General features: G+C 42.6%; 1 pseudogene; it reads left to right on the forward strand.

The window, feature by feature from the left end:
• The first annotated feature begins 1,773 nt into the window (after window positions 1-1,773).
• Window positions 1,774-9,303, forward strand: LOC125632224 (putative 2-ketogluconate reductase; annotated as a pseudogene).
• The last annotated feature ends 1,145 nt before the right edge of the window (window positions 9,304-10,448 follow it).

A 10,448-nucleotide genomic window follows, 5' to 3' on the forward strand; every position in this document is an offset into this window, starting at 1 on the left:
TTGTGAGAGACAGCCCAGGCTAGAGAGTTAAGGAAGCACAGTGGTACCCCAGTTCCAGCTTATACCCCAGGGATCTTCTCACAAGTACTGTTCGCTAAAAATGTGTATATTTACTATTGGACATCAGAGCAAAATCCTATGCTAGACCAATGGTTTTCATTCATCAGACTTTTTGCTTACAGTACAGATCGTGGTTTACATCACACAGAAAGAAATGGTTATACATAAAAAATGGTTATACATGCTACTATACTTTTGTAAAAACTCTATAGTGTATTCCTTACCATATAGCATCAAAGACTACTTCAGCCTGTTTTCAATCTGATCTGAACCTATATTGTCTTAGTATGTATATACAATCTAAATAATTCATCTATGTACTACTTCAAAGTGTTAGTGCTTGTGTATTGTATTACTGTTTTATTTGTTTATTACATTAGTGCAAATAAATATATCATGAGTGAAATTCTGACCCCACTGAAATCAGAGGCAAAATTCCCACTGACTTAAATGGAGCCAGGATTTCATCCCTTGGGTTTAGGTAGCAGTGTGTGAGAAGCCCTAGAAAGATCTTTGATAGAAACAAGCAATCATCATTTAAATTATCATTTAAATTAAATTGTGCACAGCACTACCTAGTACTTACAAATACAAATAGATAAGAGCATGTTAATGCACTTGTACAATACTCCCATATTGACACCTCCTTATCTATTATTGGGTGTGGACCACGTCTACCTTGATTGAATTGGCCCTGTCAGCACTGGTTCTCCACTTGTAAGCTAACTCCCTTCTCTTCATGTGTCAGTATAATAATGCCTGCATCTGTAATTTTCACTCCATGCATCTGAAGAAGTGGGTTTTTTACCCATGAAAGCTTATGCCCAAATAAATCTGTTAGTCTTTAAGGTGCCACCGGCCTCCTCCTTGTTTCTCTATGTAGTTCTTTGTTTTCCAAATGCAAACACAGCACAAATAGCAAGTCATGGGAGAGTTTGATTGGTTGGGCGTGACACTGACTGTACATGCCCTATTTGTGAATAGGTGCTCTCATGCAAGTATATAAAAAAATGCAAAGCATTCAGTTCCAAGATTAGTATGTACCCAAAATTATGTTGTCATGACACATAAAGTCTTAACGAGTCCTCTCTAAGAAACCAATTTGGAACTGGTTGCATCACAGGGCAGTGTTGTTTGGTTAATATTTCTTGACTTGTGGAGTATATTTATGTTTAATATTTTCATGCCTCTCTTGGACAAGAAGTTCTTATCCTTCTAGTCATACAGTTTAGATAATATTGATTCTACCTTTTGTGAAGCTGGCTAATGCCTCAAATTTTATGTCCCTTAACTTCTTGAGATAGAGACAGCAATAAGCCCAGTGGGGACTGTCAGAAAAGATGTACTCTCACACTGTCAGCAAGCAGCCTAGATTTTCTTCCGCAGAAAACTCCTCCCTCACTCCACTCTCCTTGTGTAACAGCAGCACAGCAACTGACGCCTCCCTGTTCCTTCCAATTTTTCTGAAGGCTTGAAACTTTAACGCTGCTAAGAGTCACTTTCATTCTAACTTCCTAATTCTCAGCTCTGAAGTGGATCAACTACAAAATTAGTAAAGGCAAGCTCTTCCCGGCAGCTCTCTGAAATACCTGCAGCAGGCAGCTTCAAGAAGGTACTTTTCTTTTGTTTGAAAAAGTGATAAATCATTCTGCAGCCCAGCAACCTAAACACTGTCAGCTCAGTGGCTGATAGGGCATGATGGGTGTGCACTCCTGTCTTTCACTGCCGGCCTGCTGTTGCTGTCCTATGGTGAACAACTTATTGTTGAGACGTAGAATTGTCACCAGAGGTACGCTTTGTGCAGTATACAAATATATTTAGAGAGCAGTGACTTGTCTTGAATGTCACAATCCCATTCCATTTTAAAGAGAAAAAAATCAATTCCTCCACCCACCTAGTAAGCCAGAGGTGGGCAAACTATGCCCGCAGCGGGCCACATCCGGCCTTGAGCTCCCGGCCGGGGAGGTTAGCCCCTGGCCCCTCCCCTGCTGTCCCCTCTCCCCTGCAGCCTCAGCTCACTGTGCCACCAGCGCTCTGGGCGGCGGGGCTGCAAGCTCCTGCCGGGCAGCGCGGCTGCGAGAGCCACCGGCCTGCCCCGGTGCTCTAGACTGTGCGGTGGCGTGGCTGGCTCCGGCCGGGCAGAGCGGCTGCCAGTCCTGGTGTTCTGAGTGGCATGGTAAGGGGGCCGGGAGAAGGGGGGTTGGATAAGGGGCAGGAGGTCCCAGGGGGCAGTTGAATGGGGCAGAGGTTCTGGTGGGGGGCGGTCAGGGGATGGGGAACAGGAGGGGGTTGCATAGGTGTGGGAGTCCCGGAGGGCCTGTCAGGGGGCGAGGGTATGGATAGGGGTTGGAGCAGTCAGGGCACAGGGAGCAGGGGGGGTTGGATGGGGGTGGGGTCCTGGGGGGGACGGTTAGGGGTGGGGGTCCCAGGAGAGGGCGGTCTTTGGCTAGAAGTTATTAAATTAATTCATTAAGTCAAAAAGACTTGGGCAATTATAGTAATAGAAGCACTTGTGGAGGTAACTGTACAAGAAACGGATAAACAACTCCTGGGGCCTGATCCAAACTCAGTGACATCAATGGGAGTTTTCCCACTGATTTCAATGGCCTTTGGATCAGGCCCCTGTAGAAAGGCCATTTTCCAACTGGCTAAAACCTGGGAAGTGGCTGTTTACTAGTAGTTCTGGAGTGAAGAAGAGGGTGGCTTAGGACTTCTGCTAGGAGTGAGACTCAGCTCCCATTTTCCAACTGCTGGAAACCATTCCCAAACCCCAGACTGTGTCTAGACATAACGTGCCACCGCTGTTGGGTCACAATCTGAACCTTAAACCTGGGACTGGTAAGGGTAGTTGGGTGGGTCACTTCAGGAGCCTGGTGGTTGGCAGGAGGTGAGGAGTCAATTAAGGAACTAGCATGAATCAGAGAGGCCTGAGGGAATCTGCTCATGCAGGCAAGTGACTGGGGCATTTGACTGGGGCATTGCAGGAAGAGTGGGGCAGAGTAAGGCAGGATTTTTGGGACCGACCTTCAGGTTCAGAAGATCTGTGGAATTTGGGGGATGCAAGTTTCTGTTCTCTGTGGGGCAAGTCAGTCAACATTCCTTCCTCCCGCAAATAGTGCACACCTACACGCTCCTGTTGAAATAAAATAAAATAAAATAAAAGGAAGGGAATTTGTTGGTATTTAATCCCAACCCCCAAAGGAATAAAAAGTGCTAACGAAGGAAAGTTCTATACTTTGTGTGTTTTAATCTCTCCAGCCCTACCGGCTGGCTGGTTGGGAAAATTCAAGTGCTTTTAAAACTCATTTTCCAAAGTGCTAAAACTACCCATGACAGAAAGCTAGTAATTAAAGCTTGAAGTATACTTTTCAGGAAACTATGGGGTTTGGGTGGAGATTGTTGGGTTTTTGGCATTTTTGTTTGTTTCATTTTTAGTTTTTTGCAGCAGTTATAAATGCAACATACTTTTGTTTTGAAAGGCTTCTTATTTATGTGTTTAACCAACCTGGAAAAATTTTTAAACTAATCTCAGTAAATATATATGAAGTCTACAAAATGTTAAGTGAATATGGTGGGGGGGGTGTGTTTTTTTGCCCGGAACATAGTCCTTTTTTACTCCCTACATAAACGGGGGTTAAATTCTGTTCTCTCTTTCTTTAATAAGATAGCAATTGGGTTTGAATTTTAAATGATGGATCTGATTTTTCCAAAGTCAGCAGAGTCCATGCACATCAAAAGCTTGCAATGTTTTTCCCATTAAGCAAACAAAGTTAGTGACCTAAGGCACAAAGTAAATTAGAGACTGCAGTGCACCTAGTCAATAAATAACACTCTCATTAGGTTAGATGAAATCATGTCCTCAAATACTCTCATGAAAATTCACTGACTTCAGTAGGGTTGTGTAAGTGGAAGTGAATGCAGAATTTGGGCCTGTGAGCACAGAGATGTCCTTTGGCCCACAAAGCTTTGAACTGTATAGACTTTGACCCTTGAATTGATATTGTTTTACTTAATTATTTCTGTTAAATTTTATCTTGTATCTTTTCACATAAAAGTGTTTGTTAGGACAGCTATGCTATGCTATAACAGCAATGCATTCTTGCTAAAGTAATAATTGCTTCCAAACTAGACTATCCCTCTGAATAGTGCAGCAGCAGTTTTTCAAAATAATAAGACCGGGAGACTTTGGACATAAGTTTACTGTCTTTTTCTTTTCTGCCGTAACAGGGCAAGTGAAGTAAAGCCCTGCTGAACTGTTGTTTAAAACATGGCGGGAGGGGGAAACGTTACGCAGGGAAACACTTTGGGTTTGTTTCCTTTTGTAGGGCATGGAAGAGCAAGAGCTCCTTATGTGTTGATAAACACTATAGGAGGGACATACGGAGTCTATGAGGACTATGTCGAGTTTCTGAAGAAAAATTTTAACCTTACCACCATGAAGGAATTTCTTGAAAACAAAAACCATCTTAGTGAAAAGATCAAAGCTATTTATATGTGGTGGTACAAACCAGCTGCTAACCAGGAGCTTCTCCATAGTCTGCCTAATTTAAAGGTGATTGCAACCTCTGGGGCAGGAGTGGATCATTTGGACTTGAAATTGATCTCCAGCTTTGGAGTGAAAGTCGCCAACACTCCCTTTGCTGTTTCCAATGCCACTGCAGATCTGGGGATGGCTTTAGTGTTGGCATCTGCCAGGAGACTAGTGGAAGGTAACCATTTAATTTTTTTCAATAAAGATCAGCATTTCAAAATATGCTATGATAAAATGTATGTTGATGCATAGTTAAAAATATAAATACACAAAATCAAGGAATGGGAGAAAGTGACAATAAATGTCTCATGGTAACGTTAGCTTGCCCACAGGGCACATATGATTTCCAAACAAAAATTTCAGGAAAATAGATATGCCTCTCCAGATACCTCTAGTTTTAGAGCTTCCCTCCCTTACCCCAGCTCATAACCACCACCCCAGACTGCTTGTTCCCTCTGCTCCTGCTTTTCCAGGCCCAACAAGAGGGAGCACTGTGCTCTGCCTTTTTGAGGCTGATGTGAATTAGCTCCATAGAAACCTTTATTCCCACTTCTGTGCCTCCTCTCTCTGCCTGCAACATATATGCAGGAGACACAATGGCAGCCAGGTGTCCTGCAGCCTCCTGGGGCTGGAGTAGATCTGGCCCCACCGAAAGCCGCCTGGTGATGATACTGCAACCTGTAGCGCACCAGCTACATTATCCAGAGTCTACAGTGTAGCTGACACAGCTATGGCATTGGTGGTGGGGCTTAGCTCCATTAGCCCCTAATGACTAGCCACCCCAAGATAGATGAAGGGCTGACAATTTCTCTTGCTTCCAGAGCCAAAGAAGACAAGATCAGGTTTGTGATGGAATTAAAACTGAGGTTAAGAGTCTTGTCCCATTCCCCACTCTCCCCCAAAGGGAGTTGCAGGGGAGGGTAAAAGGAGACATTTACTGCTATGAGCAAGAAATCAAGAGCTCTGGCTGCCAGTGTCAACATTACCCATCATGTGTTTTATTAAAAGGTAAATGTAAATATTGGTGCTCCATTGCCACGTTGACTTGTGAGCCAAAGGAAAGAAATGGGTATCTGAATGCCTGGCATCATTCCATTCCTCATGTGCTATTTTTCTTTTTTAGGTTGTCAGATTGCAGTTTCCCCAAACACTGAGCATTTTGCTACTGACTAGCTGGGAGATGAAGTCACCGGGGCTACTCTTGGTAACATTGGAATGGGCAGAATTGGGTATATGGTGGCCAAGGGGGTCAAAGCTTTTGAAATGAAAATTCTTTATCACGACAGGAACCAGAGGTAAAAGTATGTCTGAACCCAGTTAGAAAATCAATTTTGTAACTGCTTGTAAAGATTACTTGTAGCTGTCATTGTCTCAAAAGTGTCATATTAGTTTATTCAGCTTGTCTCAATTTCAGGATGAGGCATAGGGACATAATGCTGTGATACCTGCAGAATTCTTGTTAAGTGCCTTTTTATTATTGCTATTCTATTTTTAAATGATGAAATACATAGAACTGTTCTGAGGTTTGTTTAAAAATGTGCAGGAAGGATTAGAAATTTGCCTGCCACGCTGGTGGTCTTATACATCAGTAGTCGTCCTCAAACCTTTTGATGGTATGGCCACATCTTAATAGATTGTGGAAATAAAAGATAGTTCAATCAAACAATATTCCTGTAGCAATTATGTAGCAGTGGCCCCAAACAGAAGTAGCTAGTCTGGCTCCTTCACCTCTTCTTAGAAGCAGCTGAGCAGAAGGAGAGTTGCACCATGTGAATTGCCAGCTCTCTGTGGACCAACACTAGTCCACAGACCACAGAATCATTTCTCTCCTTGCATCATGTCTGCTGCCATGTTGCAGACACAGAAAGCAAGTGAAAATAATTTGGGTTGGGAGGGAATCCATGTTAGGACCAGAAAGCATGATCAACATCATTATTTTTACACTTTAATATTGTGGCATTGGGGCCCCATTGTGCTAGGCCCTATACAAACATATAGTACATTTATCCTAACTGAGAAACTTTACCAAGAAGATTGGACCATAGGACCTCAGACAGACCAACTACTGATGCTCTGGATCAAGCACAAATTCCACTGATTGACAAATGCAGAAGGAGCCTTAAAAGATATTTGTAACTAAGTTTAGTTACAGAGCATCCCAATAGGAGGAAAAACAGTCCAATAAATGTATTTAATATTTGTTCTCATTTATACTCATTCTCTCTGCTCTTGCTCCTGACTCCTTTGACACTTGAGCCTGCATTGTTCTGCTTCATGACACCAGCTTTCTCATTAAGGTGCCCTCCAATAGGTTTCCCTCAGTTCTTCTTTCTGAGCCACTGTTTCCTGTGTTATATGTCTGAACCCTTTTTTATTTAAATGGCAGCTGTCCCTATTTCCAACTTTGATGTAAGAAGGAAAGTAAGCAGTGTCCTCCAAAACAGGCAGAAATGCTATTCCCTAAATCGACTAGCAGTAAGACTCTTGCAGCAGATGTCATACTAATAATCTCTGCATGGTGTACCTGATGCTTCCTCCTGGGAAGCAGATACCCTTGTAAATACCCTTGTAAAAGCAGATACCCTAACTAAAGTAAAATAGTTTGTACACTGAGCACACTTGATGCAATGTCATTGAGAAACTAACAGATTCCTTTAATGCCATTTTATGTATGAAGGTGTTTTTTCACAGTAGAATGGCACTTTCATACACATGTATGCCTAATATTTCTTTACAGTTTTTAAAAAGTAAAAATTTTTCTTTTCTCTTTTGAAAAGAAAGAAGTTTTGGTATGGCAATCCTACATTGGGGTCTCATCTGCATGGTCATGCACTGAGCTGCAAACAAGTAACTAGCCAACTGAATCTCACGGATGGGGCAGCAGGGGAGTGAGAAGGTGAAATCCATTTCTGTAATAGAGATTTGAACCTCCAATATTTTCTACTTACAAGTGCAGTTCAACTTTGTTTTCCTTCAGAAAAGAGGAAGAGGAACAGGCAGTTGGAGCCATTTAGTGTTAAAAGGTAGAAGACTTGCTCCAGCAGTCAGATTTTATGATGCTGGTTGTGAACCTGACACCTCAGACAGAAAAACTGTTTGGGAAGAAGGAGTTAGAACTGATGAAACCCACTGCCACTCTCATTAACATCAGCAGAGGTAAGGTACAGAATGACTGCTTACCAACCACAATGCAGTTTACCTTCAATGGAAGAGTCTCTGGGAAAAAAAATCAACTCCTGATACTAGTGTCTACACTGAAATTTTCTGTGGGAACTGTGATAGAAGGGTTGTCAAGATTCTAAATGTCTATGGACCTGATTCAGCAAAACACGTAAGCACATTTTAAAGTGCATAACTTTAAAAATGTGAGTAGTCCTATTAAACGTCAATGGACATTCACATGCTTAAAATTAAGTACATGTGTAAACGCTTTGCTGAATAGGTATGGGATTAACTCGAGTGTCTAAAGTTCTGCAGGTACTCAAGTACTCTGTTGAATCAGGGACAACAGCAGGAGATTGTCTCCTGTGAATTTAGGATTAAAGAGAGATTAAATTCTCCTGTTGCCTTTGCACAAACATAAAAAAGTTGATCCCTCACAACCTACTCTTCTAAGGGCAGGAAGTTTAATACAAAAATTGCTTATAGCCCATGTAGATTGCCTATCATTCTGGCACCAAATTCATCAAACAGGCAAAACTTTGAATTTAGCATCAATACAATGCACATTTTAAAAATCTAGATCAGATTTAAAAATCTAAATCTAGATTATAAAAAATGTTTCTTAATAAAACTCTTGCTTGTTAAACATCAGAATCAGCACTCATGTTTAAAGAGTTGGAAATCCATTTTCATTTTAAAAATGTAGCACAGAGGCATGTTTTTCTTGATTTAGTGGGGATGGCAATAAGAATATTGTTGTTCTAACCCAGGTCTCATGGTTGATCAAGATGCATTGGTGGAAGCACTTCAAAATGGGGTTATTAAGGCTGCTGCTTTGGATGTGACACACTCTGAACCTCCACCAAGGTAAAAAATGGTTAAAAGTTAAATATAAAAGAGTGTGTGTGTGTGTGTGTGTGTGTGTGTGTGCATGGGCATATATAGTTTAAACTAAGTGTGTGTATGTGAATATATGAATGAGAATAGTTGCATTATGTTTTATGTATATACATTCCCATTGAAATCAATGGGACTACTCAGGTATGTAAATATTAAACAGAACAGAGGCCTTGGAGCCCAATCATGTAGTCCTTAGACAAACAAAACTCAAACTGACTTCTTTGCGCGTTTTGCTGCATAAAAACTGCATGCAGTAGCTTGAATTCCACTCTGTATATGCTTGACTCAAGCAATTATTTCAAATCCATATTAACACTCTTGTTTCCCCTCAGATCTTTATAATAAAAAGAATAAATAAAATAGCTCTGAACCTCATCTCTACTTTTTCTATTGTTTTTTCTGCCCCTCCTCCAGGCACCATCCTTTGTTAAAATTAAACATTATTATAACTCCTCACATTGGAAGTGCTACTACAAGTGTTCGTCGGCTCATGATGCAGAATATGATTGAAAGCATATTGGCTGCTCTTAATGGTCTCCCTATCCCTAATGAAGTGATTCCCTGAAGTGCCGTGCATTTGGCAAAACTTTAAGGTCTATGATAAGAAGAATAAACTGTAATTTGACACCTATTTACTCTATGTAATTATTTCAAATCTGTCAGATAGACACGATGTAGAAGTAACATGTTTGGTTTACATTTATTTTGACTTAATCACAACAGAAATTCTGCCTGAAAAATTATGGAGTATTTCATCCTGAGCCCTAAAGCAAAAATGATTAATTCAGAAGTAGGCACAGGCTGAGTCTAGCTTTGCGTGTACTTTATTTTGAATGTGTCCTTAAAGTTGTTCTACAGCCCTGTGCTCCATCAGAGAAATGAAAACTTCAATAAAGTGACACCATATTCTAGTGCCTTTTACAAGCCAAACTACACTCCAAAGCAAAATGTAGACAATATATTCTTAATAAAGGGCCAGACTGAATGTTGCCTGTAGGTCATAATAAGGGACCGTACTTGTGATGTGCCACCCCAGGAGCAGTGCACAGGAGTTATGACAGAGGCAGGGCTTCTTCCCAGCCAGTTTCTCCCTTGCTACCTTAACATTGTTTCCTCTCTGCATTGGCTGAGCTCCACTGCTTGATGCATTGAGGGAAGAACAGGAAAGGCTTTACTATTTCACATGCCTCCCTGTCCATCATCAGCACAGCAGTCAAGCAGTAGCAGACCTTCAGTGCCAGTGCACAGGGGAATAAGGGGGCACCTGATGCCCTTGTCCCCCTTTATTCCCATGCATGTGTGTGTGTAGGGAAAGGAACTGATGGATAGGTGCACTTTATAAATCTATTTAGATACAATGAAATAATGATGATCCCCCCAGCGCCCACAGAAATGCAGCCAGCTCTGGGGTGGAATTCGGCGCAGTGTGATCAGTGAACAGACTGCTCAGCAGTCCAGCTCTCTCCAGGCTCGCCTTTTCTTTTGAACTCTACTGACTGGGCCAAAGTGGAGCATGGGCTGAGCCCGCCAGTCCCGGGGCCCCATTCTGAGGGGTGGGAGGTAGCAGAGGCTGGGGCCAGGCCCGCTGGGGAAAGCCAGGCCCCGCCTGGGGCTGACGGCTCCTGCGAGGGCCCTGTTTTTAGGGCGGCGGCGGCGGCTCCCCTCCTGGGCGAGCGCAGCTGAGTCTCCAGCAGCGGCAGAAGGTGGCCTAAGCGGTAAGCGCCTCCCCCCGGCGCCTTTCCCACAGCGGTTAAGGCGGGGCAGCGCGCAGCTCCGCGGCGGCTCGGTGCGGTGC

Source organism: Caretta caretta, chromosome 2 (assembly GCF_965140235.1).
Source record: "Caretta caretta isolate rCarCar2 chromosome 2, rCarCar1.hap1, whole genome shotgun sequence".
Lineage (NCBI taxonomy): Eukaryota > Metazoa > Chordata > Testudines > Cheloniidae > Caretta > Caretta caretta.